Here is a 24,028-nt window from a genome sequence, read left to right on the forward strand (position 1 = left end):
ATATATTCTACATAATCTCAATCATATGTATCAATTACACTCTTGCACCCAACACACCAATCAATCCCAACTCAATAATTATAATTCAACAAATATACACATGACTTGTTATGTAATTAAACTCGTCTATGCAACTCTATGCATATGCATATGTGGTACCATATCATCAAAAATTGGTTCACTTGGGAACCGGGTTCACCCTGCTCGAACCCCGAATCCACCCTGCTCGGATTCGTGACAAGTCACCAATCCACCCTGCTCGGATTGCAACTCGCCTCTTTCACAAACAACAACGACATCATGAATGCATGTCAAAACACATCAATGCAACAACAACATAAGATTTAAAATCTTCTCCCGACAATAAACAACATGCATTGACCCACGATAATTGTTCACCCTACTCGAACTATTATCCAACAACACAACAACAACTTTAATATCATTCAACATCACATACTCACCATCGGTCAACCACCATAATATACTTATAAAATCAACAAGTATTCAATTAGAAAGCATAATAATCATGCACAACATCAACATTTTTCTATACATATTCATCTCTCGTCAAAATTAATAAAATCAATCAAAATTAATTTTAATCCTTTAAATCATTCCAAGCAACCCTTAACGCTGTCCAAGAGTAGCCAACAGTCTCAAAAATTCAAAAGAATCAAAAATAACATTTTTATGAATTCAAAACATCTCAACAGAATATTTTCATTAATTTATTCTATATTATTAACTCATAAAAAAGTTATAACAATATATAATTATAACTCAACAGAGTTCCCGAAGAGCTCTAAACAATTCTAGAATAATTCCTACAACTCTAAAATACTTCTAAAGTGCTCAAAATTACTCTACTGACAACTCTTGCATATAAAAATAACTCCTATGAGCTTAATTGGCTAATGGTCTGACTCAAGTAATAATAAAACAACTCTAAAGGGTCAAATACCTTTAATTTTCCTACTCGTCAGATTTAACTCTAAACAACTCGAAAATATATCTAACAACTCTAAACATATAAAATCAAGTAAAACCCAAACTCAAAATCCCAACTACAAATACAATAATACTCAGTAGATCCAAAAGACTTAATTTATAATTTTCAAATAACGGTGATAACAGTTCCATCTATTAATATAGGATCTCAAGGAAAAGCAACAAGTTTTAATAAGAGAACCAAGTTCATTAAAAAATGTTATTTCATAATAATTTATATGTAAACGTTTATTTTATGAAAATTGTAAGCCATAAATATCGCAATCTCGTAGCAGCTACAAGTCAATAAACAAAAGAAGTAAAATCAATTCCATGCCAAGCCTTTGTACTGATTATTATACTTAATTCATGGATATTTCATAGTAACTAAACTTTTTAATATAGGCACAGTACATCAGAGTCAGATAATCATATGCAATTTTAGTAGAACTTTTAGACCGAACATGCAGCCATATGAAATTCAAAAAAACTAATACCTGCATACCAATTCAAATAAAAATACAGTTCACTCATCTACCCCTTTGAATTCGACCTCAACTGAAACAAGTTAAATATAATTAATCTCTACGACTCAGTTTCCCTTCATCAAATTAAACCACATTTAAACTAATAAAATTCAAAAATTAAAGGTAAAAGCTTTTATGTACAAGGAGTCATATATTTTCTCATCAAGAATAAACCATCGATTGGTGAACATAATACAACACAATTTAACAAAATAATATACCAATCATCAATTCACAGATTTCAACATAAAATTCATCACATGACAGTAATTCAATCATCAATTAAAGAATTCAAATCAATTAACCAAATTTCTATTGGAGGTTAAGAACTCCTCTACCCTACCCGACATGCACGAGCCCTTTTATTAAAAGCTATTCTCCCCCTTACCTCGAAATCGTTCGTTGAGTTTTCTTGCCGTTGAAATTCCACCTCACTCAGCTTTCTCTCTTTCCCAAATTCTACGTTCTTCTTTACTCTTCTCCAACCTTTTATGTTTCTTTCTTCTGACAGCACTAAAAACCTAATTCTATTTTTCCCATTCTCTTATAATAACTCTATTATTCTATTTTTCTAATAAACCAGTTGGACCTAATACCTACACCCCACTTTTACTTCATGACACCATAGAATAAGCCAATTTTATATCTAGTCTTATTTCTAATATTATTTTCTACCACTTACTCAACTAAATTAATCCGATTAATTCAACATGCCAACTTAAATAAATATTTCAAACAAATCCCAAAAATAATTCAAAAGTATTTAATTAAATAAAATAAGTAAATATCGGGGCATTACACAGTCATTCGCCGGTCAAAAGTATCTCCCCTCTCTCCAATTTTAATTGGTGGGTCAGTTTCAAAGGTTCTCTCTCCAACTATAATTGGACGCTGCATACCAAAGGGCCCCACGTGAACTTATCTTTTGACCTTTTCCTTTAAATATTTAATTACGTTTTATTATTTAATGTTTGATTACCTAACAATAAGGAATTTCAGCGCAGCTGACAGTGTGAAGCAGTTTGGAATCGTCGAGACAGGGGTTCGATCCCTGAGTCTCTTTCATTTGTTTTGACTATTATTCCTTTGCAAATCCAGCGCACATGGCTTACGAGATGCTCACCATGCACCCTCACGTTTCAACCATTTGATCCCAGCCAAAACAATCTAACGCTCAGCAAGACGCATGTGTACCATACACCTTCAAGAAGCCATCCACACAGGATCCAGAGCTAAGTTTTTAATTTCCCTTTTCTTTTTTTTAAATAATTATATAAATGATTTATTTCCTTATCTTCCTTTTTTCATTATAAATATTATTATTAGTTTTTACTTTATTTGATAAATTAGCTCTTGTAACAAATTCTTGTATTTAATCTAGAATTCGATTGTCTTTATAATTTTTTTATTTTAAATTTTTATATACTTAATTAATTAAATGATAGGTTTTGCCCTATAATTATTAAGTTTTGTTTTGGTTTATCTATTTAGATTTCCTTAACCTTTCAAGGTTTCTGTAACATCATTTATTTTTTATTTGCCTTTTGAGGATAAAATAGGGTTGGTGCCCATGGTTAATGAATCTTAAATGCACTAACGCTTCTCTTCTTCATGTCAATTCTTTTCAGGGTTAGTCAGAAGTTCTTCCGACTACGCGCCACGCCAGATAAAAAAAAAGCTAAGTTGCTTATTTATTTCTTTATTTATTTTAATGTCATTTTATTTTTTAAAATAGAGTTTGCCTCGAGTAATCAATGAATCATGCCTGCACTCACTCTATTATTTTTCTCTTAACTTTCAGAGTCAAGCGAGGGTTCGAAAAGATCAAAGCGCTCAAAGATTATTATTGATCCCTCTTATTTTCTTTTGCTTTTTAATTTCCCCTTCCCCGCAGGTGTTTATTGTAATAGTGTAGGACATTTATCTTTCCGCCTTTAAATTCTGCAATTTTAAACTGCGTGGTTAGTAATCTTAGGGAGTGCAAGCCTTTAACAGAATAAAAATAACTATAATTATAAGATAAATATTATCTGAATTGAACCACCTGATTGTGCCACACACACCTTTAGGGTAATTCCTCTTGTTGCCTTATATTGTTGCCTTATATTGTTGCCTTAATTGTCGCCTGTTGCCTCTAATTGTGCTAAATAGTCAAAGTCCCTCGATTCCGAGCATACCTAAAGCAATGTTTCCTTCAAAGTTATTGAAACTCCCCCGAGGTTGCCTTATGAAAGATGATTGTCCCAATTGCTAAGGTATCCTCGCATGATGCCTTAAATGACTATTATATCCTTCCCTTAGACTACCTGCCCTCTTTATGGCAAGGGACAGTCTTATGGCGAACGATACTCTCGATGACCCTTACACATCCAATTGAAAGGCTTCCTGCCCTCTTATGGCATGGATAGATCCTTTCGCCTGAAAAGCTAAAAGAACGTTTTTTAAACTTAGGGTAGGTGCTCCTGATAGCTTGCTCATTTCAAATTCAAAATTTCAAAACTTTTTCCACTTCTTTTCAAAGAATATTTTCAAAAAGGCTACGCTTATTTACAAGCTAAAGTCCTTAAACGAATCATTTCTATTCACACCCTATCTTTTCAAACAATTCAAACAAACAAGTGAGCTAAGCAATTAAGAGCCCATGGATAACCATGGATGCAAAGGGTGCTTTACACCTTCCCTTTGTATAACCTACCCCCGAACTCAAAATCTTTTCAAAAGGTCTTTCCTGTTCTTTTAGCCTTTCCAATTGGATAAAATAATAGTCGGTGGCGACTCTTGCTATCCGCACATTTCAATAAAGTCAGTTCACCGTGTTACATAACTGGCGACTCTGCTGGGGATACTTTCGAATTAAAAGAGGGGTTACCTTAGAGTTTAGGATTCACTTTAATTGTTTGATTTGTCTGCTTTATATTTCAAAGGCTGATTTGGGATTTACTTGTGTGAAAGATCCTAACTCGTATCTGAGAACCTTAGGTAAATGGCATGAGACCAAGGAGACTGCACAGCGTATACCGATGTGGTTGATATGGTGGCCATCGTTAGTGTGACACATTTGTTTGTCCTGGTGTTCCTTGGGATCCGACTTGAGGAAACACTTGGCTGCTACATGGTGTCATTAAGCACTAATTTGCCCCTAGAACCCTAGTTGAACTTGACTTTGGCCTATTAGAAAGTAGCGAGATGGCTGGCTTTGGTTCCGACTCAAGTTGGTTGATACTCGAAGCTACACTCACATGGACTGGACTTTCAGGACCTTCTCGGTCGGTGATTCGATTGCCGAACTGAGATAAGCGCCTTCGAGAAAGGTCAATGATATGAGCTCCCTAGAACCCGATCTTTATATCGGACAGGTTGAACCGACTTAACTTCAGTGGGGAGGGTACTTACCTACGAACCTCATGCAAGCCTTTAAACCTAAGGACACGTGTGTGACTTGTCTGTGCTTGCTACTAACCCTTTGGTCTTCTTGCAGGTTTCTCTTGTGAGACTCACTCGTCTTTACTATCTTACGATTTACTTGATGCATCACATAACATCATGACATCATGACATCATACGCATAACATGATTTAACTAACCCTTTCAAGGATCTTAGGAATTTAGGGCGCACAATTTCAGGTGCTCTTATTAGGGACTGAACTCTTATCAAGGGGCAAGAGGATTTACTTTCCTCTCGCCACATACCTTCCAATTCAGAGACGCTGTACCTATCAAGGGGCAAGAGGATTTATTTTCCTCTAGCCATGTACCTTCAAATTCAGAAGTTCCCGAATCAGAGGCTATGACCCACTGGATATGGTGAGCTTGATTCCCATGGAAGAACATCCAAGAATCAGAGTTCTTCCAACAAAGATGCGACCAAATCATTTTCTAAAGTTGCTAACTAAATTTCTAAAGATCCTTGAAAACATCGCATCTGCATTCATAAACATCGCATCACAGGTTTCCAGCACAAATTTCTCACCTCCTCGCTATTTATTTCAGCATCATGAATCTCGAGCAATCAGTCAAAGACCTTCAAGCTCAGAATGCTCAGTTTCAAGATTTAATCCTGAACTTGTCCAAGGGGCAAGATGAACTGAAAGCACTCCTTACCAAGATTAAGAAGAAGAAAGGCAAGAAGATTCTAAGGAAAAGGCTTAGACCGATCTTGCAACTCAAGGATGCCGAGGCCTCTGAAGACAGTGACGAAGATGATGATGCTAGTATCAAGACTGAGGCAAAAAGTAACCATGATTCTGCCAAGCCTTCTGAGGAAGAAGAGGACCATTACCATGAGGATGAAAATCCAGACGACAAATACAAGCTGCTTGAAGAACGTATGAAAGCCATGGAGATTCAGAAGGCACCGGGGTTGGATTTTGGAGAGCTAGGACTCATCTCAGGGGTTGTCATTCCTCCGAAATTCAGGACTCCGGCCTTTGCTAAGTATGATGGAGTCTCCTGTCCTAAACTACACTTGAGGTCTTATGTAAGGAAGATTCAGCCTCATACTACTGATAAGAAGCTCTGGATCAATTTCTTTCAAGAAAGCTTATCTGGAACACAACTCGAATGGTACTATCAGTTAGAGGGTACCAACATCCATACATAGGAAGATTTGACAACTGCCTTCTATGTGCAATACCAATACAATGCTGACCTTGCGCCAACCCGCATGCATCTACAAAGCATGTCTATGGGACCCGAGGAAAGTTTCAAGGAGTATGCTAAAAAATGGAGAGATCTAGCTGGAAGAGTCAAACCCTCCTTGACTGACAGAGAATTGGTCGATATGTTCATGAATACACTGACTGGTCCTTTCTACAGCCATTTACTTGGAAGCTCCTCGTCTGGTTTCACCGACCTCATACTGACTAGAGAACATGTTGAAAGTGGTATCCGAAGTGGAAAAATTCAGGTGGCTACTTCTTCTGGTACTATTAAAAAGCCATACAATGGGAGGAATGACTCCAACACTGTTGGGGCAGTCTTGGTCCCTAGTCAGGCTCCAACGCAACAACAACAAAAGACAGATCGACGTAAGCAACAAGGTGGCCAACGTACTTGGAAATCCAAACCCAAAAGGTCATTTACCCCACTACACATGCCATTGGCTCAAGCTTTGCAACACTTACTCGATCGGAGTCTGATAACTCTACTGCCTCCATACTCAGCTCCTGCTAATCCCGTCCCTGGGTACAAGCATCATGCAAGATGTGCTTACCATTCAAATAGTCCTAGTCACGATACAGAAGATTGTGGGCCATTGAAACATAAAATTCAAGACTTGATTGAAGAAGGGGTCGTCAAATTTGGCCAGCCAGAGGAGCCACACAAAGTCCAAAGGATGGCTATTTAGATCATTAATTTACTCGCATTCGTAATTTCTTTCCTGTTTGTTTAAACATTCGTCTTATGTCAGACTCTACTTATTTTATCATAATCATTAATGCATAGCATACGTTTGTCTTGATTTATTTCTCTTCCTATTGCTATATTAAACTTTGTTTTTACTTGGTTTTCTTTATGATATTTAATTCTCGCTAAAGTTCTAAGCCTTTTGAGGGAGGATGACGAAAACGATACCGCAACCTCATACAGTATGCTTTTGAACGGACTATGCTGACGATGTACAGGCATTGTTTCAATTCCTAAACAATGGAGATATAAGGATATTAATCCCTCGTCAACCCCTTCGAGCCTAAGAAGTAGAAGTTTTCTTTCTCATACAGATTAAAACCTTTAATCATAGCTCGGGGCAGGGTAGTTACTCAGTTACCTCGATTATACCAGGTGCTTTACACAAGTGATGGATTCCCAAAATTCTCAAGTCAGGCAGTCATTATCCATAAAAGAAAAAGAAAACTGTTAAGTTAAAACCTATGAAGGAGACTTATCAAAAATCGAAACATCCCGTTGACTGTAATCTCAAAATAAACAGTTCAGGCAAAAGTTAGGGATAACAAAGCCAAAAAAGAGGTTAATACAAATCCTCGACAAAAGAAAAAATTAGAAAAAGGATGACTGCCTTTTCAAATAAACTTTCGGTGCTTCAACCATCATCAAATGTCAACATTACGACTTCAAGACCTGCTAGAACTTAAATGCAAAGTTAACTGAGCATAAGATCGAAGAACCTCACGAAGATTGGGATGGGTACAAATAAACTTTGAGCCTTTATCCTTTGTTTCTTAAACCGTGAACCAAGCCACGTTACAACCCATGAAAGTCCTAACTGAAGCATGGTTAGTTCGAAAGCGTACTGTCACAAAAAAGGGTATCCTAACTCCTTAAAAGTTTACCAAAAATCCTGAGTTGATATCATGTTTTTACAAATATCACTTTCTTACATATTTTGTTTTACTAAAATTGTTTTTAAAACTCCAAGACAGACATATGCGTTGCATTTTAATGAGTGTCATTATAAAACAATTTTGTCTACGTAATTTCAAATGTTTGACATCAGGAAGAATCTGCATGGGGCATAATTACTGACTAAAAGCCCTCCAGAAGAATAAATTTGCAGAGACGTCTCGTATGCATGACTCGATCAACTAAAAGCTTGTTTACACAAGGGGCATAACATATTCATAGGATCTCTCAGAGGCACTGAGCAACCAGAGAAGTTAGTCTATCACTGGGGGCATGTCACATCAGTCACAAATCTCAACAAACGCTATTTAGCTACTAGCAACAGATGATGTCAGTATCTGTCTCTTCTTTGAAGTTCTAATTCCAAATTCAGGCATCGAGCATACCAAGCTATTGATTCCAAGGGCAGGTATACTCTCGCAAGTGTTTTTCAACAGCAAGTACTCAAAGACAAGGGGCAATGTTCAACGCATCCATGCCTTCCCACAACTCTGGCTTCACAAGATCATATCCCCACAGAGTAATCATTAAAGAAGATATCTTCAAATGTTCTCTCCCCAACAAAGATTTAGTTTCCCAACGGAGTTTACAAATTCGACACCGCCGGTTCCTCGACACTTTTCTCTTTTCCAAACAGGGTTATTCATCTCTCTTGTCCCCAGGATACATCAGGATCAGATCACTCAAGTCAATCTCATCCCCAAGCGAAGATAAAAAAATCCCCAGCTGGATATCATCGAACGAAAGACAGGAATTCTCCTGTCATTATCTCCAACAGCACACAGAGATTTATTTTCTCAACCAGCAGTTGTTATACAAGAATCATCAATATGCTCCGACTATGCAGTCCATCCCTGCATCATTCATAAATACATGCATAACATACAGTACTCTCGTTTATTTTGAGAATCTCAATACATGCATCATGACATTGCATAAGACTAATCTTTCCTTTTCAGGTCATTTCATAATCAAAAGAATATTATCATCCAAGTACGGTGCAAATAATCGTATCAACAATTCAATCTCAACACTCATTCAAGACAAATACAATTCTGATACTTCATTTCAGGTCTTTCTTTAAAGATAATTCAGAAGCAATCAAAGAACTTCCCATCCTTTCTAGGAACCTTTCTAGGCAATCTCTTCTAAGATGTTTTATATCCTTTCTAGGTAGTCTTCTCTAAGACGTTTATCATCCTTTCTAGGAACCTTTCTAGGTAATCTTTTCTAAGATGACTCATATCCTTTCTAGGAGCCTTTCTAGGTAGTCTTGTCTTAGACGTATCATATCCTGTCTAGGAACCTTTCTAGGTAATCTTTTCTAAGATGAATCATATCCTTTATAGGAGCCTTTCTAGGTAATCTTTTCTAAGATGATTCGTATCCTTTGTAGGAGCCTTTCTAGGTAGTCTTGTTTAAGACATATCTCAACCTCTTTAGGTAATCTTACCTTAAAGACACTTATCCAATCTTTTCTAAGACATCTCTTCCCCTTTCAAGGAGTTTCTCAGTTAATCTTCTACAAGACGTTTCTTCCCGAGCTTTGTTAAAAGCCTAATCTCCTTTAAATCAGTAATCATAGTCTACTTTAGGCCAGTGATCTACCCTTTTCAGGAACCTCTCCAGGTAGTCTTCTGTAAGACAGTACTTCATTTTTATGAATCTCCTTTAGATACAATCAATGCATATGATCCAGTCTGAAAAGCATCTGCTTTAAACAAACAACTCTTCAAACATATGATGGAATCTTCAAGCCTATCTCCGACAAGCACCTTTCAATACTTCAAGCTCGGATATAGTCTAACGTATGACTTATCCTGATTTTTGTACTTATCGACATCAGATGGCATCTTTAAGCCCATCTCCTACAAAAAGTCCCTATCTCAGCAAGGGAAAATTTTCTTAGGTATTCTAGTGTTCAATCCTCTTCTACCTTCAGACTCCGACAGGCACATAGGCCAATCTACATCTTCATATATAAGAAAATTGAACAGGGGCAGCTGTCATACCCCAAAATTTGCCCATACTATTTCTCTTGTTCAAATTCAAATCAAGGTACAATGTTCAAAGACACCTCTCCTAATCAAGGATTAGAGTTTTGTTATTCTGAGGGAAAATCAACGAAATAAAGGGTCTAAGGCATCCCATGGTCTCTCATATGCCTCAAAGAATCCTCAAATCAAGTTTCAAGCTCTGATTCATAAGATTGCTCAGTCTACAGTTCAAATGGTCAACAGTCGACTAGTTTGACCTAAAAGTCAAACTATGGTCAAATCACAGTCAAAGTTCCTGTTTTTTTGTCAACATCCTTATTTTGAAGTATCATTTATCATTTGATCAAGGATTGATCATGATTCATCAAGGAAAGCTCCAAAATCATCAAAACCAAAGTTTCTAAATTAGGGTTTCTAGGAGAAAGTCAACCCAACTTTGGCTGGTCATATCTCTCTCATAATTTATAATAAATTCCTCAACCAAAGCTCATTCTCAAGGAAATTTGATTCTATACAACTTTGATGTTGGGCCCAAGGTCAAGAAATGCTTCCGCATAAGAGATATGAGCCAAAACATTACAGGTCCTTCTAGAAACTCCCAAAAAGCTGTTTTCTTCCAGGAGCCATATCTTCAAGATAAAATCTTCAAATGCAAAATATGTTCCAAAGTAGCTTATAGAGGACATCTTGGGCTTTCTAAAAAGTCATAGTACATATTCATACGACAAAAATTGAAGGAGATATGAGGCTCAGGGAGTTGTTGTTTATGAGAGTGCGCATCCAGTCAAGTGTTGAGACTTTGATATTCAAGTGAGTTTAAGTATGAAAATATGGTGGGCAAATTTTGGGGTATGACATTAGGGTTATGTGCTTATTATATGTTTGCAATTTATATACTACGAATATCTGTGTTTTAATTCTGCAGGTCTTTCTACGCGTTCCCTAGCCTGTAGGGATTCTATTTCCGAGATCATGTCCTTCCCACGAAGGACATCTCTATTTATGCACTTCAATTGGCCTCTGGATGACCATGAGACCTAGTGGCTGTCTTGAACAGTCACCTTGTACCTACATCTACGCACTCCCTAGCCAGTAGGGATTCTAATTCTAAGATCGCATCCTTCACACGAAGGACATCTTCGTTAGCATACGTCAATTGGCCTCTCGATGGCCATGAGATCTAGTGACTGTCTTGAACGGTCACCCCATGCTTGCTCTCGCACACCCCCTAACTTGTAGGGTTTGGATTTCCATTTGTACATCTTTCATCCCTAGCCTATATCGTCCTTAAATAGGTTGTGTTCCGCATAGAGAACCTTCCCACGAGGGACAACTTCGTTAGTACACGTCGAACGACCCCTCGATGGCCATGAGATTTGGTGACTGTCTTGAACGGTCACCAGCTGCTACCTCCTGCGTACTTCCTAATCTAAGGGATTTCTATTGGCGCGTCACAACATCTAGCTTGCAAGGATTTCACTAGGGTCTAATGTCATCTCTAAATCCGCATAGGCTATCCTTAGGGTTATATTTGTCGCACGTCTGCATTGCATTACATATAAGGAGTCACAATATACACAAAAGAGGAGTCTTTTGCATAGACATGCATTTGCATTTTCATACATTCATACATTTACATTTTCATTTCTACCTTCACCCGTATCCATACTTACTGTGCTAGCTGATTTCCCGAGACTCACGAAGAAAATCAAAAGGATCACAAACTATGGAGAGAGAAGGATAAATTATTGAAAGAGGAAAATGAACTCGGTCTTACAAAGAAAAAAAGGATTCCTTTCACCATGCCTGCCACATGTCCATTCCTTTTCGTAACAGGATTGTAAATACAATAAAAGTTATCATCGAGCAAGGATTAGTTCAACAAAGAAGTTCCCTCATAGATACACTCAAGAGGTATCTAGTCATAAAGGGGTTCATCTTAGAACATAGCAAAGTTTACAAGGACGCTCTGCGATAACTTGGGGGGCAAGGGTCAGTCCAACTGGGGAAATATCCTGAACAAAGATGCATAATTACGATGGAAGGAAGGCAAAATATGTTAACTCCCCACCAAGGGGTAAAAGGGTCGTAGGTTTTCTATATCAATTTACAAATACTGAAGGTTGCAAAAGGTGTGATACTACCCTTAGAAAAAGTGAAAGAGGTTCAGTCAAAGGAAACTCATGAAGTTCCGGACGACGAAAACCCACCGCTAATAATTTATTCCCGAGAGGTTTGACATGCCCAAGGAGAGTTCGAGGTTACCCTTTACTCCTACAAGTCTAGGAACTAAGGAGTAAAATAAGGTCAGTGGATTTACAAAGGAGATTTCCCCAAGGATCAATAGGTTTTATCAGCTCAGAATTTCAAATCTCTAGGATCGCTAAGTGTTACCTAGGATAAAAGTTGTACCTTATGATTAGCAATTCTAATGGGGTAACCATGCAGGTTTTGGAGTCAAATCATTAGCTTCATTTTATCGCTACTACGACTTTCCACTCACACCCTTCTATTCTATTTTCAATTTTGATTTCTGATTACTAACAAACTTAAGGGAGAATGACAAATACAAATAACTAAATCTTGCTAAACATATGCTTTCAAGGTAAGACCGAGTCGACGATGTAAGGCATTGTTTCAATCCCTAAATAGTGGAGAAATAAGGAGATAATCCATAGTCAACCCCCTCGAGCCAGGATTTGGAGTTTGTTTCTATTTCTCAAATAAACCTTAATTTCAACCAGGGGCAGAGATATTTCGATTAATTCAATGGTGTATCTTATGGTCAAGAGAATCAGTCAAGCAAAGCAAAGGTTCAAGCATATCTTATTCCTCGCGTTCATCAAAGATTAAGGGAGCAATGGAGATAATATACGCAGCATCTTCTCCCTCAATACATCATTTGAGATCGAGGACGTATCAAAGTCGAAGCTTACAAATCAAAGTCAACATGGCAGTCACAATATTCAAAATCCAAGAATCAATATTTCAAAAGGAGCATTCAAAAAAAGAGGAAAGCGCCTGCTAAGTCAAAATGGAAAGTTCCATAAAAGAAAACAAAAAATGACTTCCGATGGACAAAATTCTAAAGAATTGACCCATGCAAAAATAAGGGATAAAAACAAAACAAAAGCAAAAAACAAAGGATAATCTTGTGACTGCTAAATCATCGAAGCTTCCCATCAATGCTTGGATCTTTACAACATTTTTCACCGGTGCTTGGATCTTCACTAAATACTTCTGCTCATCATCAGAACTGAAACAATTCTCTTGCAAATGAAACACATTCATTGGATCAAACGAACCTTAGGATTGGAGAACATCAAGGAGAAAGGGGTGGGTTAAATAAATTTTGAGCCTTATATCCGTTGTTTCTTAAACCATGAACCAGGCCAAGTTACAACATTCAAAAGTCCTAGTTGAGGCAAGGTTAACTACGAAAGCATATTAAGCAGGATTTTGTTATACTGACTCCTAGGGTTGTTAAAACTGTTCCTAACCACTATGCTTCTTCAAACATTTATCTCTGATCATCCAGTTCTAATTCATAACAAACTTCGATTTCAAAACTTGCATGCGCATCGTATTGGAGTTACTTCTCAAAGGGCATGGCGTCATCTACGAATATACACTTAGCATCAAGGAAATCTCGAAATTGGTTTAATCAAAGGCGATCATTTCTAATAAAGACTCTTGAATGGGGGTACCACGCCTAGAGGGTTCTCCTAAACAGGGGCAAAATTTCAAGGATTACAAGGGCATATAATCAAAGATCCTATTAACTAGGGGCATTCATCCTAAGGTTCAATCGACTTGGGTCACACCTCGAGGCAATAACAATCAGGGGCATGTCAAACATGGGAGAAATTTAAACCAAATGGATAGAACACTATGGATAGCCCTCCATATCCTGGAGATCGAGGGCATACCCTTCAATCTAAACGTTGAAGCATATGTATCATATTTGTATAACAAGGTTATTTCTCGGGGTACTTCCTTCATGGCTTGAAGATCAGAGGCATCTTTTCCCACAAAACTAAATATTGGGGCAGTGGATATCAAATCCATAGGGTGAACAATTCAAAAGGTTAAAGGTGGAGAATTTCAAAAGGTTAAAGGTGTGGAGAATATCAAGAGGTTAAAGGTGCGAAGAATTGCAAAACGTCAAAGACGTGGAGAATTTCAAAAATTCAAAGGCGTGGAGTAATTCAAAAGGCCAAACTGGGGCAAGACGCACAACAAAAGGAAAAGGCATCCTCACACTGTACAAACAAATCTTTCTCCTAACTACGATCTTCAAGTTCAAAAGCAGGTATTGGGAAGTCACGCTAGGATCACACCCCCACCCTATCAGACAACCTTACAACATTAGCAAGTTATATACGCTTTGGTTATCAACAACCTATCATTGGAGCATCATACATAAGTCATACAGTGCATACATTGGTTAATACATTACATCTCATACATTGAAACGCCTAGACAATTCAAAAAAACAAAGGATACCAAGGGATTGGTTCAGGACCTAATGGTCTAGAAGGAGACTGAAACCTGAAGTTCCGCTCGAAAACATTCTACGCATAAGCATTACTAGTCGGCATAAGCATAGTCGCTGCATGGTTTAAACAAATTCAACGGATTATAAGGAAATAAAATCCGGGGATCACCATATATACATACACATTAGCATACATACATATGCATTTGCATACACACAACAATTACATGTACAGACATCATGCATCTGCAATAATTATACACGCGTACGAGCGCCGTACTACCAAACATTACTCATAAACAAACGGTTCATACATTTGCATTATGCAAACAATAGGATCACATGCATATACATAGTTCATATGCATTTACAAAACTATCTTTTACACAGGTGATCTTGCTAGCACTATAGCAAGTAAATCTTTTATGCAGGTAAGCTTGCTAGAACCATAGCAGGTAATCCCTTTTATGCAAGTACGCTTGTCAGAACCATGGCAGGTAATTCCTTTAATACAGGTACGCTTGTCAGAACCATGGCAGGTAATTCCTTGGGTGTAGGTAAGCTTGTCAGAACCATGACAAGTGATCCCTCTTATACAGGTAAGTTTGCTAGAACCATAGCAAATAATTCCTTTTATGCAGGTAAGCTTGCTAGAACCATAACAAGTAATCCATTTTATGCAGGTACGCTTGTCAGAACCATGACAGGTAAGCTTGTCAAAACCATGGCAGGTAATTCCTTGGGTGTAGGTAAGCTTGTCAGAACCATGACAAGTGATCCCTTGGGTGTAGGTAAGCTTGTCAGAACCATGACAAGTGATCCCTTTGTTGCAGGTAAGTTTGCTAGAACTATAGCAAATGATTCCTTTTATGCAGGTACGCTTGTCAGAACCATGGCAGGTAATTCCTTTTATACAGGTACGCTTGTCAGAACCATGGCAGGTAATTCCTTGGGTGTAGGTAAGCTTGTCAGAACCATGACAAGTGATCCCTTGGGTGTAGGTAAGCTTGTCAGAACCATGACAAGTGATCCCTTTGGTGCAGGTAAGTTTGCTAGAACTATAGCAAATGATTCCTTTTATGCAGGTACGCTTGTCAGAACCATGGCAGGTAATTCCTTTTATACAGATACGCTTGTCAGAACCATGGCAGGTAATTCCTTGGGTGTAGGTAAGCTTGTCAGAACCATGCTAAGTGATCCCTTGGGTGTAGGTAAGCTTGTCAGAACCATGACAAGTGATCCTTTTGGTGCAGGTAAGCTTGCTAGAACCATAGCAAGTGATCCTTTTGGTGCAGGTAAGCTTGCTAGAACCATAGCAAGTGATCCTTTTGGTGCAGGTAAGCTTTGTTAGAACAAGATTTGTTCTTATCAATTATCTTAGTTTTGATGATAACAATAATATGAATTTTGCTTAAGATAATATGGTACTCTAATCCAATGCAATTTCCCTTTCAGGAAATATATATAAAGAGTACGCATAATTCAGCGCTCAGAAGTTGTATCTCAAATGGTTCAGCATGCAACATCAGAACATGGTCTGGCAAGACATCAGAAGATGGTCGAAGCAGAATCAGAACATGGGTCTATGGAAGCATCAGAAGAACATGAGATCAGAAGCACTGAAGATCAGAAGATGGTATCACGCTCAGAAGCACTTCAAGGTCAGAAGATCAGAAGATGCTATGCACCAAGCTGTTTTGACTCTGATGATATTCAAACGTAGTATTCACAAACATCAGATCAGAAGGAAGTACAGGTGGCAGACTACGCTGACTGACAAAAGGAACGTTAAAAGCTACTAAAGGCTACGTCAGTAGACACAGCGTGAACAAGGCTCGAGGTAGTTGACAAAAGCGTATAACATTAAGTGCAATGCTGTACGGAACACGCAAAGCATTAAATGCATTCAACGGTCATCTTCTCAACGCCTATAAATATGAAGTTCTGATGAGAAGCAAGGTTAACGATTCTGCACCAAAACAACTTATATCAAACTTGCTGAAACGCTGTTCAAATATAAACTCAGAATCTTCATCAACTCACTACATTGCTGTTGTAATATTTTAGTGAGATTAAGCTTAAACGTTAAGAGAAATATCACAGTTGTGATTATCGCTTTTAAGAAGCATTTGTAATACTCTTAGAATTACATTAAGTTGTAAGGAACTAGAGTGATCAGTGTGATCAGTATACTCTAGGAAGTCTTGGCAGTTGGCTGAGCAGTTTGTAACTAGAGTGATCGTGTTGATCAGAATACTCTAGGGAAGTCTTAGGAGTGAACTAAGCCTAGAGTGATCGTGTTGATCAGTAGACTCTAGAAAAGTCTTAGAGGGTATCTAAGCAGTTGTTCCTGGAGTGATCAGTGTGTGATCAGAAGACTCTGGAAGACTTAGTTGCGGACTAAGTGGAGAACCATTGTAATCCGTGCGATTAGTGGATTAAATCCTCAGTTGAGGTAAATCATCTCTGCGGGGGTGGACTGGAGTAGCTTCGTTAACAGCGAACCAGGATAAAAATAATTGTGCATTTTATTTTTATCGTCTAAGATTTAAAGTCACACTTATTCAATCCCCCCCTTTCTAAGTGTTTTTCTATCCTTCAATTGGCATCAGAGCGCCGGTTCTAAGGTGCAAGCACTTAACCGTGTTTAGAAAAGATTCAGGAAGAGAAAAACGCTTCATTTAAAAGATGGTTGATGAAAGTGGAAAGTCTACATCTACACCTGCATCTACATCTGGCTCTGCTGAGCAATACAACGGAAATAATGGTTATACTAGACCGCCGGTATTTGATGGTGAAAACTTTGAATACTGGAAAGATAAACTGGAAAGTTATTTTCTGGGTCTAGATGGTGATCTATGGGATCTTCTAATGGATGGTTACAAACATCCAGTAAATGCCAGTGGCGTGAAGCTGTCAAGGCAAGAAATGAATGATGATCAAAAGAAGCTTTTCAGGAATCATCATAAATGTAGAACTGTTTTGCTGAATGCTATCTCTCATGCTGAGTATGAGAAGATATCTAACAGGGAAACGGCCTATGACATATATGAGTCCTTGAAAATGACTCATGAAGGAAATGCTCAAGTCAAGGAGACTAAAGCTCTAGCCTTAATCCAGAAGTATGAAGCCTTCAAGATGGAGGATGATGAAGACATTGAAAAGATGTTTTCGAGATTTCAAACTCTGACTGCTGGATTGAGAGTTCTTGACAAAGGATACACCAAGGCTGATCATGTGAAGAAGATCATCAGAAGCTTACCCAGAAGATGGGGTCCTATGGTGACTACATTCAAGATTGCAAAGAATCTGAATGAAGTTTCTCTGGAAGAGCTTATCAGCGCCTTGAGAAGTCATGAAATAGAGCTGGACGCAAATGAGCCTCAAAAGAAAGGTAAGTCTATTGCATTAAAATCAAATATCAAGAAATGCACTAACGCTTTTCAGGCCAGAGAAGAAGATCCTGAGGAATCAGAATCTGAAGAAGAAGATGAACTGTCCCTGATCTCCAGAAGGCTAAATCAACTCTGGAAGACCAAGCAAAGGAAGTTCAGAGGCTTCAGAAGTTCAAGGAAAGTTGAACGTGGAGAATCTTCTGATGAAAGAAGATTTGACAAGAAGAAGGTCATGTGCTATGAATGCAATAAGCCTGGACACTACAAGAATGAATGTCCAAATCTTCAGAAGGAAAGTCCCAAGAAAAAGTTTCATAAGAAGAAAGGTCTTATGGCAACCTGGGATGAGTCAGAAGATGATTCAGAAGATGAGCAGGCCAACTGTGCGCTGATGGCGACAGAAGATGACGGATCAGAATCTACATCAGAATCAGATTCTGAAGAGGTATTTTCTGAACTTACTAGAGATGAGTTAGTTTCCGGTCTAACTGAACTTCTGGAACTCAAGTCTCAGATTAGTCTCAAATACAAAAAGCTGAAAAAGCAATTTGAATTTGAAACAAAGAAGCTTGAGTTGGAAAATTCTGAATTAAAAGAAAAACTTTTAAAATTATCCAATAATGTTGGATCTCCTTCTGATTCAGAAAAATCCACTCCGAGTCTAAACCATATTCTGAAAGAATATGATTTAAGTTTCAGGAAGTTCTTATCTAGAAGTATTGGCAGAAGTCAGCTAGCTTCTATGATATATGCCGTATCTGGAAACAAAAGAGTTGGCATTGGTTTTGAGGGTGAAACCCCATACAAACTTGAACCTGTTGATGAAATGAAAATTACATACAAGCCATTGTATGATCAGTTCAAGTATGGCCACTCTCATGATATTAGGCACACTTCACATGCACAAAGTTTTCACATAACACACACCAAGAAGCATGTGACACAACCTAGGAAATATCATGAAACTCACATTAAAAATTATCATGCTGTTCCTCCTATTGCTTATAATGTTAAACCCAAGTTCAATCAGAACTTGAGAAAATCTAACAAGAAAGGACCCAAGAAAATGTGGGTACCTAAGGATAAGATTATTCCTATTGCAGATATCCTTGGCTGCAAGAAGGACAAAGCACAACATGTCATGGTACCTGGACTCTGGATGCTCACGACACATGACAGGAAGAAGGTCTATGTTCCAAGACCTGGTGCTTAAGTCTGGAGGAGAAGTCAAGTTTGGAGGAGATCAGAAGGGCAAGATAATTGGCTCTGGAACTATAAAGTCTGGTAACTCTCCTTCCATTTCTAATGTACTTCTTGTAGAAGGATTAACTCATAACCTCTTATCTATCAGTCAATTGAGTGACAATGGTTATGATATAATCTTCAATCAAAAGTCTTGCAAGGCTGTAAATCAGAAGGATGGCTCAATCCTATTTACAGGCAAGAGGAAGAACAACATTTATAAGACAGATCTGCAAGATCTTATGAGTCAGAAGGTGACCTGTCTTATGTCTGTTTCTGAAGAGCAGTGGGTCTGGCACAGAAGATTAGGTCATGCTAGTTTGAGAAAGATTTCTCAGATTAACAAACTGAATCTGGTCAGAGGACTCCCTAATCTGAAATTCAAATCAGATGCTCTTTGTGAAGCATGTCAGAAGGGCAAGTTCTCCAAACCTGCATTCAAGTCTAAGAATGTTGTTTCTACCTCAAGGCCATTAGAACTCTTGCACATTGATCTGTTTGGACCAGTCAAAACAGCATCTGTCAGAGGAAAGAAATATGGATTAGTCATCGTAGATGATTATAGCCGCTGGACTTGGGTAAAATTCTTAAAACACAAGGATGAGACTTATTCAGTGTTCTTTGATTTCTGCACTCAGATTCAATCTGAAAAAGAGTGTAAAATCATAAAGGTCAGAAGTGATCATGGTGGTGAATTTGAGAACGGATCCTTTGAAGAATTCTTCAAAGAGAATGGTATTGCCCATGATTTCTCTTGTCCTAGAACTCCACAGCAAAATGGGGTTGTAGAGCGAAAGAATAGGACTCTGCAAGAAATGGCCAGAACCATGATCAATGAAACCAATATGGCTAAGCATTTCTGGGCAGAAGCAATAAACACTGCATGCTATATTCAGAATAGAATCTCTATCAGACCTATTCTAAATAAGACTCCTTATGAATTGTGGAAGAATAGAAAGCCCAACATTTCATATTTCCATCCTTTTGGATGTGTATGCTTTATTCTGAACACTAAAGATCATCTTGGTAAGTTTGATTCCAAAGCTCAAAAGTGTTTCCTTCTTGGATATTCTGAACGCTCAAAAGGCTACAGAGTATACAATACTGAAACATTGGTTGTAGAAGAATCAATCAATATCAGGTTTGATGATAAGCTTGGTTCTGAAAAACCAAAGCAGTTTGATAATTTTGCAGATTGTGATATTGATATATCAGAAGTTGTTGAGCCAAGAAGCAACGCATCAGAAGCAGAGCTCCTCAGAAGCAAAGAACCAGAAGATCAAGTATCAGCTTCTCTGGAGGATCTAAGCATTTCTGAAGAACCATCTGTCAGAAGATCATCCAGACTTATCTCTGGTCATTCAGAAGATGTCATTCTTGGAAAGAAGGATGATCCAATCAGAACAAGAGCATTCCTTAAGAACAATGCAGATTGTCAATTAGGTCTTGTATCTTTGATCGAGCCAACTTCTGTTGATCATGCTCTAGAAGATCCAGACTGGATAATTGCTATGCAAGAAGAACTGAATCAGTTTACAAGGAATGATGTTTGGGATCTTGTTCCTAGACCAGATGGATTCAATATAATCGGCATAAATTGGGTCTTCAGAAACAAGCTCAGAATGAGAAGATGAGAAATTCTTACGTATGAGTATCCTTTGATATGAAATTTTTTTTAAGAAGTTCTGATAGAAATCAATTAGAAACTGTGATTCAGTTATTACTAACGTTTCAGTGTCTAAGTTGATTCAGAATCTCTCTAAAAGCAAAACAGCTGTAACTGGCTATCCAGATGGTAAACACGTGTTCACTATTCCTGGACAAGCGTGCGTGCAGTTGAGGGGACGTCTACTTAGGTAACTGTGCAAATCACGTCTTTTGTCATTATTATCTCTCCTCATGTCACGTAACATTAAATGCTTTTCATCATTTACTCTCTTTCAGTTTTTTTTATATATACTCTTCAAACGTTTCTTTTCCCTCTCATATTTCTCTCTCTCTGCATTCGGTTTCTTTTTCATCTCTCTTTTTTTTTTTATCATAAACCCTAGCAGTTTCCAATATCTGAAAGTTCATCATGAATCCATCGTCAAGCTCTGGGAATCAAGACAATGATAGGAAACAAAAGAGAAAGGCATCTGCTGAACCAGAAACCAAACCTAAAAGAGTTAGGATCTCCTATGACCCTCTCAAAGTTTATCAACCCTTTGACGGTTCCCGTCAATCACCTCCCTCTTCAAAGACCTCCACCACCTCTTCCTCCTCATTCATCCTCTCGGAACCACCTTCTTCACCATCTGATATCTCCTCTCCTTTAACCCCTCCATCAGACATTTTTTCATCCCTCTCATACCCTTTTCCCACCAGAACATCTAATCCCTATAGTGTTGTTCTTCCCGACTCAATGTTCACTGTCATCCCTCCAACCCCTACCACTCAAACATATCTGGAGCTTTTACATGCTGATGTAAATGGCTGGTTGGAGATTCTAGGTGCTGCTCACCTTAATCATCTGGATGAGTATGCTACAAACAACCTCTGGAATACCTTTCGTCAGGATTTTCTGGATAAGGCTACAGACACTCAGAGAAGGATTATGTCTGAAGCTCCTGGTGTTCGTGGTCTCCGGTTGGAAGTTGGTGAGAGCAGCCACCACTGTCTCATCAGGAACAGAGGCGTTCTTGAAGAGAAGATACCTGCAGATGAGTTGGATGAAGAAAATCTCTGCAGAGATATCGTGGTGTGGAAACCCCGGTCTTCTGTGCTCTGGTTTCCTGTGCTGACTGGAGACTTTCAGTGGCTGTTCAACTGGTTCAGAATGAACCCTTCTGAAAAAGCACCTCTCATGGTCTTTCCAGTAGTGGTTTATCGTGCTGAAGTTGCTAGTCCTACTCCTCCAACAAACCTAGCAGCTATTCTTCAAGCATTGGAAGATGGAACTTCTGAGCTGCCTGAACCAGAATATGCCAAGGCTCCTTCTGAGTCAGACTCAGATGAGGAAATGGGAAATGCACAAGCTGAAGATCTTCCAGAAGCTCACTCTGCTGAGATTGCTGTCCCTCTGGGCAGAAATACTGGTGCTTCTTCTTCTGGTGAAACCTCAGCTCTGATGGAGACCTTGGAAACTCTTCATCAGAATCAAGCTATGCTGGCTTCTCGTTTGGACGCGCAAGAAGCAGTCAATGCTGAGTTTCGTTCCTTCATGACAAGGCAAGCTACAAGCACTGACGGGATTCATGGTGTTCTGGCGCGGATTTTGCGTAGGCTAGGATCTTAGGATTTGGTCTTTGTTGTTGCATCTGTTTTCCTGCATTCCTGTCTTGTAAACCTTGTTGTTTATCAATGAAAAGTCTCTTTGATTTACATTCCAGTAAATATTTTATTTGTCGTTTTATGCATCTGATTTTTTTTAAATTTTCTTTTTGATGTTATGACAAAAAGGGGGAGAAGATAAATGATAAATGATTTGATTAATCTATCAGTTGCTGGGTAAAGGCTCCCACACATTCACTAACAAGAACTGCAAGTTCTATATGGTTTGAGTGTTTTGCAGGTACAGAGAAGTGAAGTGAATCTTCAGAAGCAAACACTAGAAGCAAAACCATAAGAAGCGTTATTCTGTAAAAGGAATAAGCTCTTGGAAACTGAAGCAAGCTGAGTGCTGTCAAGCTTCAGAGATCAGAAGCAAGAAAGAAGAATGAATCAGAAGCACTGATAATAGAATTTGAATATCATTGTCTATCCTGTTCTGACAAAATTCTATTTGCTCTGATACATATAATGTTATGGCTCTGATACATTATTTGCTCTGATACATTATTTCAGCCTATATGGCTCTGATACATATAATGTGTTCAAACATACATTTTATGTTCTAACTCGTTCATGCTGACTTTTGTCGTTTAGTTTTTGTTCTGTAACATTTCAGGATGTAGAGATGCTCTGATGATGCTCTGGTACATTCAACAATGTTCTGATACAAATCTAGCATGAAGTGATGTTGGTAGACATTCAAAGTTCTGAAGCTATCCGAGGGAAGCAGAAATCAGAAGATGTGAATGTTCTAAAAGATCCAGAAAATTCAAGTTCTGAAGCTGTCCTGAATGGAAGCAGAAGTCAGAAGCTGTGAATGTTCTGAAGATCAAAGAAATTCAAGTTCTGAAGCTGTCCAATGGAAGCAGAAGTCAGAAGCTATGAATTCTCTGAAGGCAGAAGCTTATATGATCGTCTCTACCGAAATAATCAGGGAAGTCTTTTATCAAAGTTCTTCGAGTATTTATTTCAGGGGGAGATTATTTATCTCAGGGGGAGATTGTTAATCTCAGGGGGAGACATATTCATATGCTTTTGCTATAGCTGTGTAATTTGTCTTTTGCCGTCTACTCTTTCTGATCGCAAATTCATATCATTTATATATGTTTTTGTCATCATCAAAAAGGGGGAGATTGTTAGAACAAGATTTGTTCTTATCAATTATCTTAGTTTTGATGATAACAATAATATGAATTTTGCTTAAGATAATATGGTACTCTAATCCAATGCAATTTCCCTTTCAGGAAATATATATAAAGAGTACGCATAATTCAGCGCTCAGAAGTTGTATCTCAAATGGTTCAGCATGCAACATCAGAACATGGTCTGGCAAGACATCAGAAGATGGTCGAAGCAGAATCAGAACATGGGTCTATGGAAGCATCAGAAGAACATGAGATCAGAAGCACTGAAGATCAGAAGATGGTATCACGCTCAGAAGCACTTCAAGGTCAGAAGATCAGAAGATGCTATGCACCAAGCTGTTTTGACTCTGATGATATTCAAACGTAGTATTCACAAACATCAGATCAGAAGGAAGTACAGGTGGCAGACTACGCTGACTGACAAAAGGAACGTTAAAACCTACTAAAGGCTACGTCAGTAGACACAGCATGAACAAGGCTCGAGGTAGTTGACAAAAGCGTATAACATTAAGTGCAATGCTGTACGGAACACGCAAAGCATTAAATGCATTCAACGGTCATC

This window comes from Vicia villosa, linkage group LG1 (genome assembly GCF_029867415.1).
Source record: "Vicia villosa cultivar HV-30 ecotype Madison, WI linkage group LG1, Vvil1.0, whole genome shotgun sequence".
Taxonomy (NCBI): domain Eukaryota; kingdom Viridiplantae; phylum Streptophyta; class Magnoliopsida; order Fabales; family Fabaceae; genus Vicia; species Vicia villosa.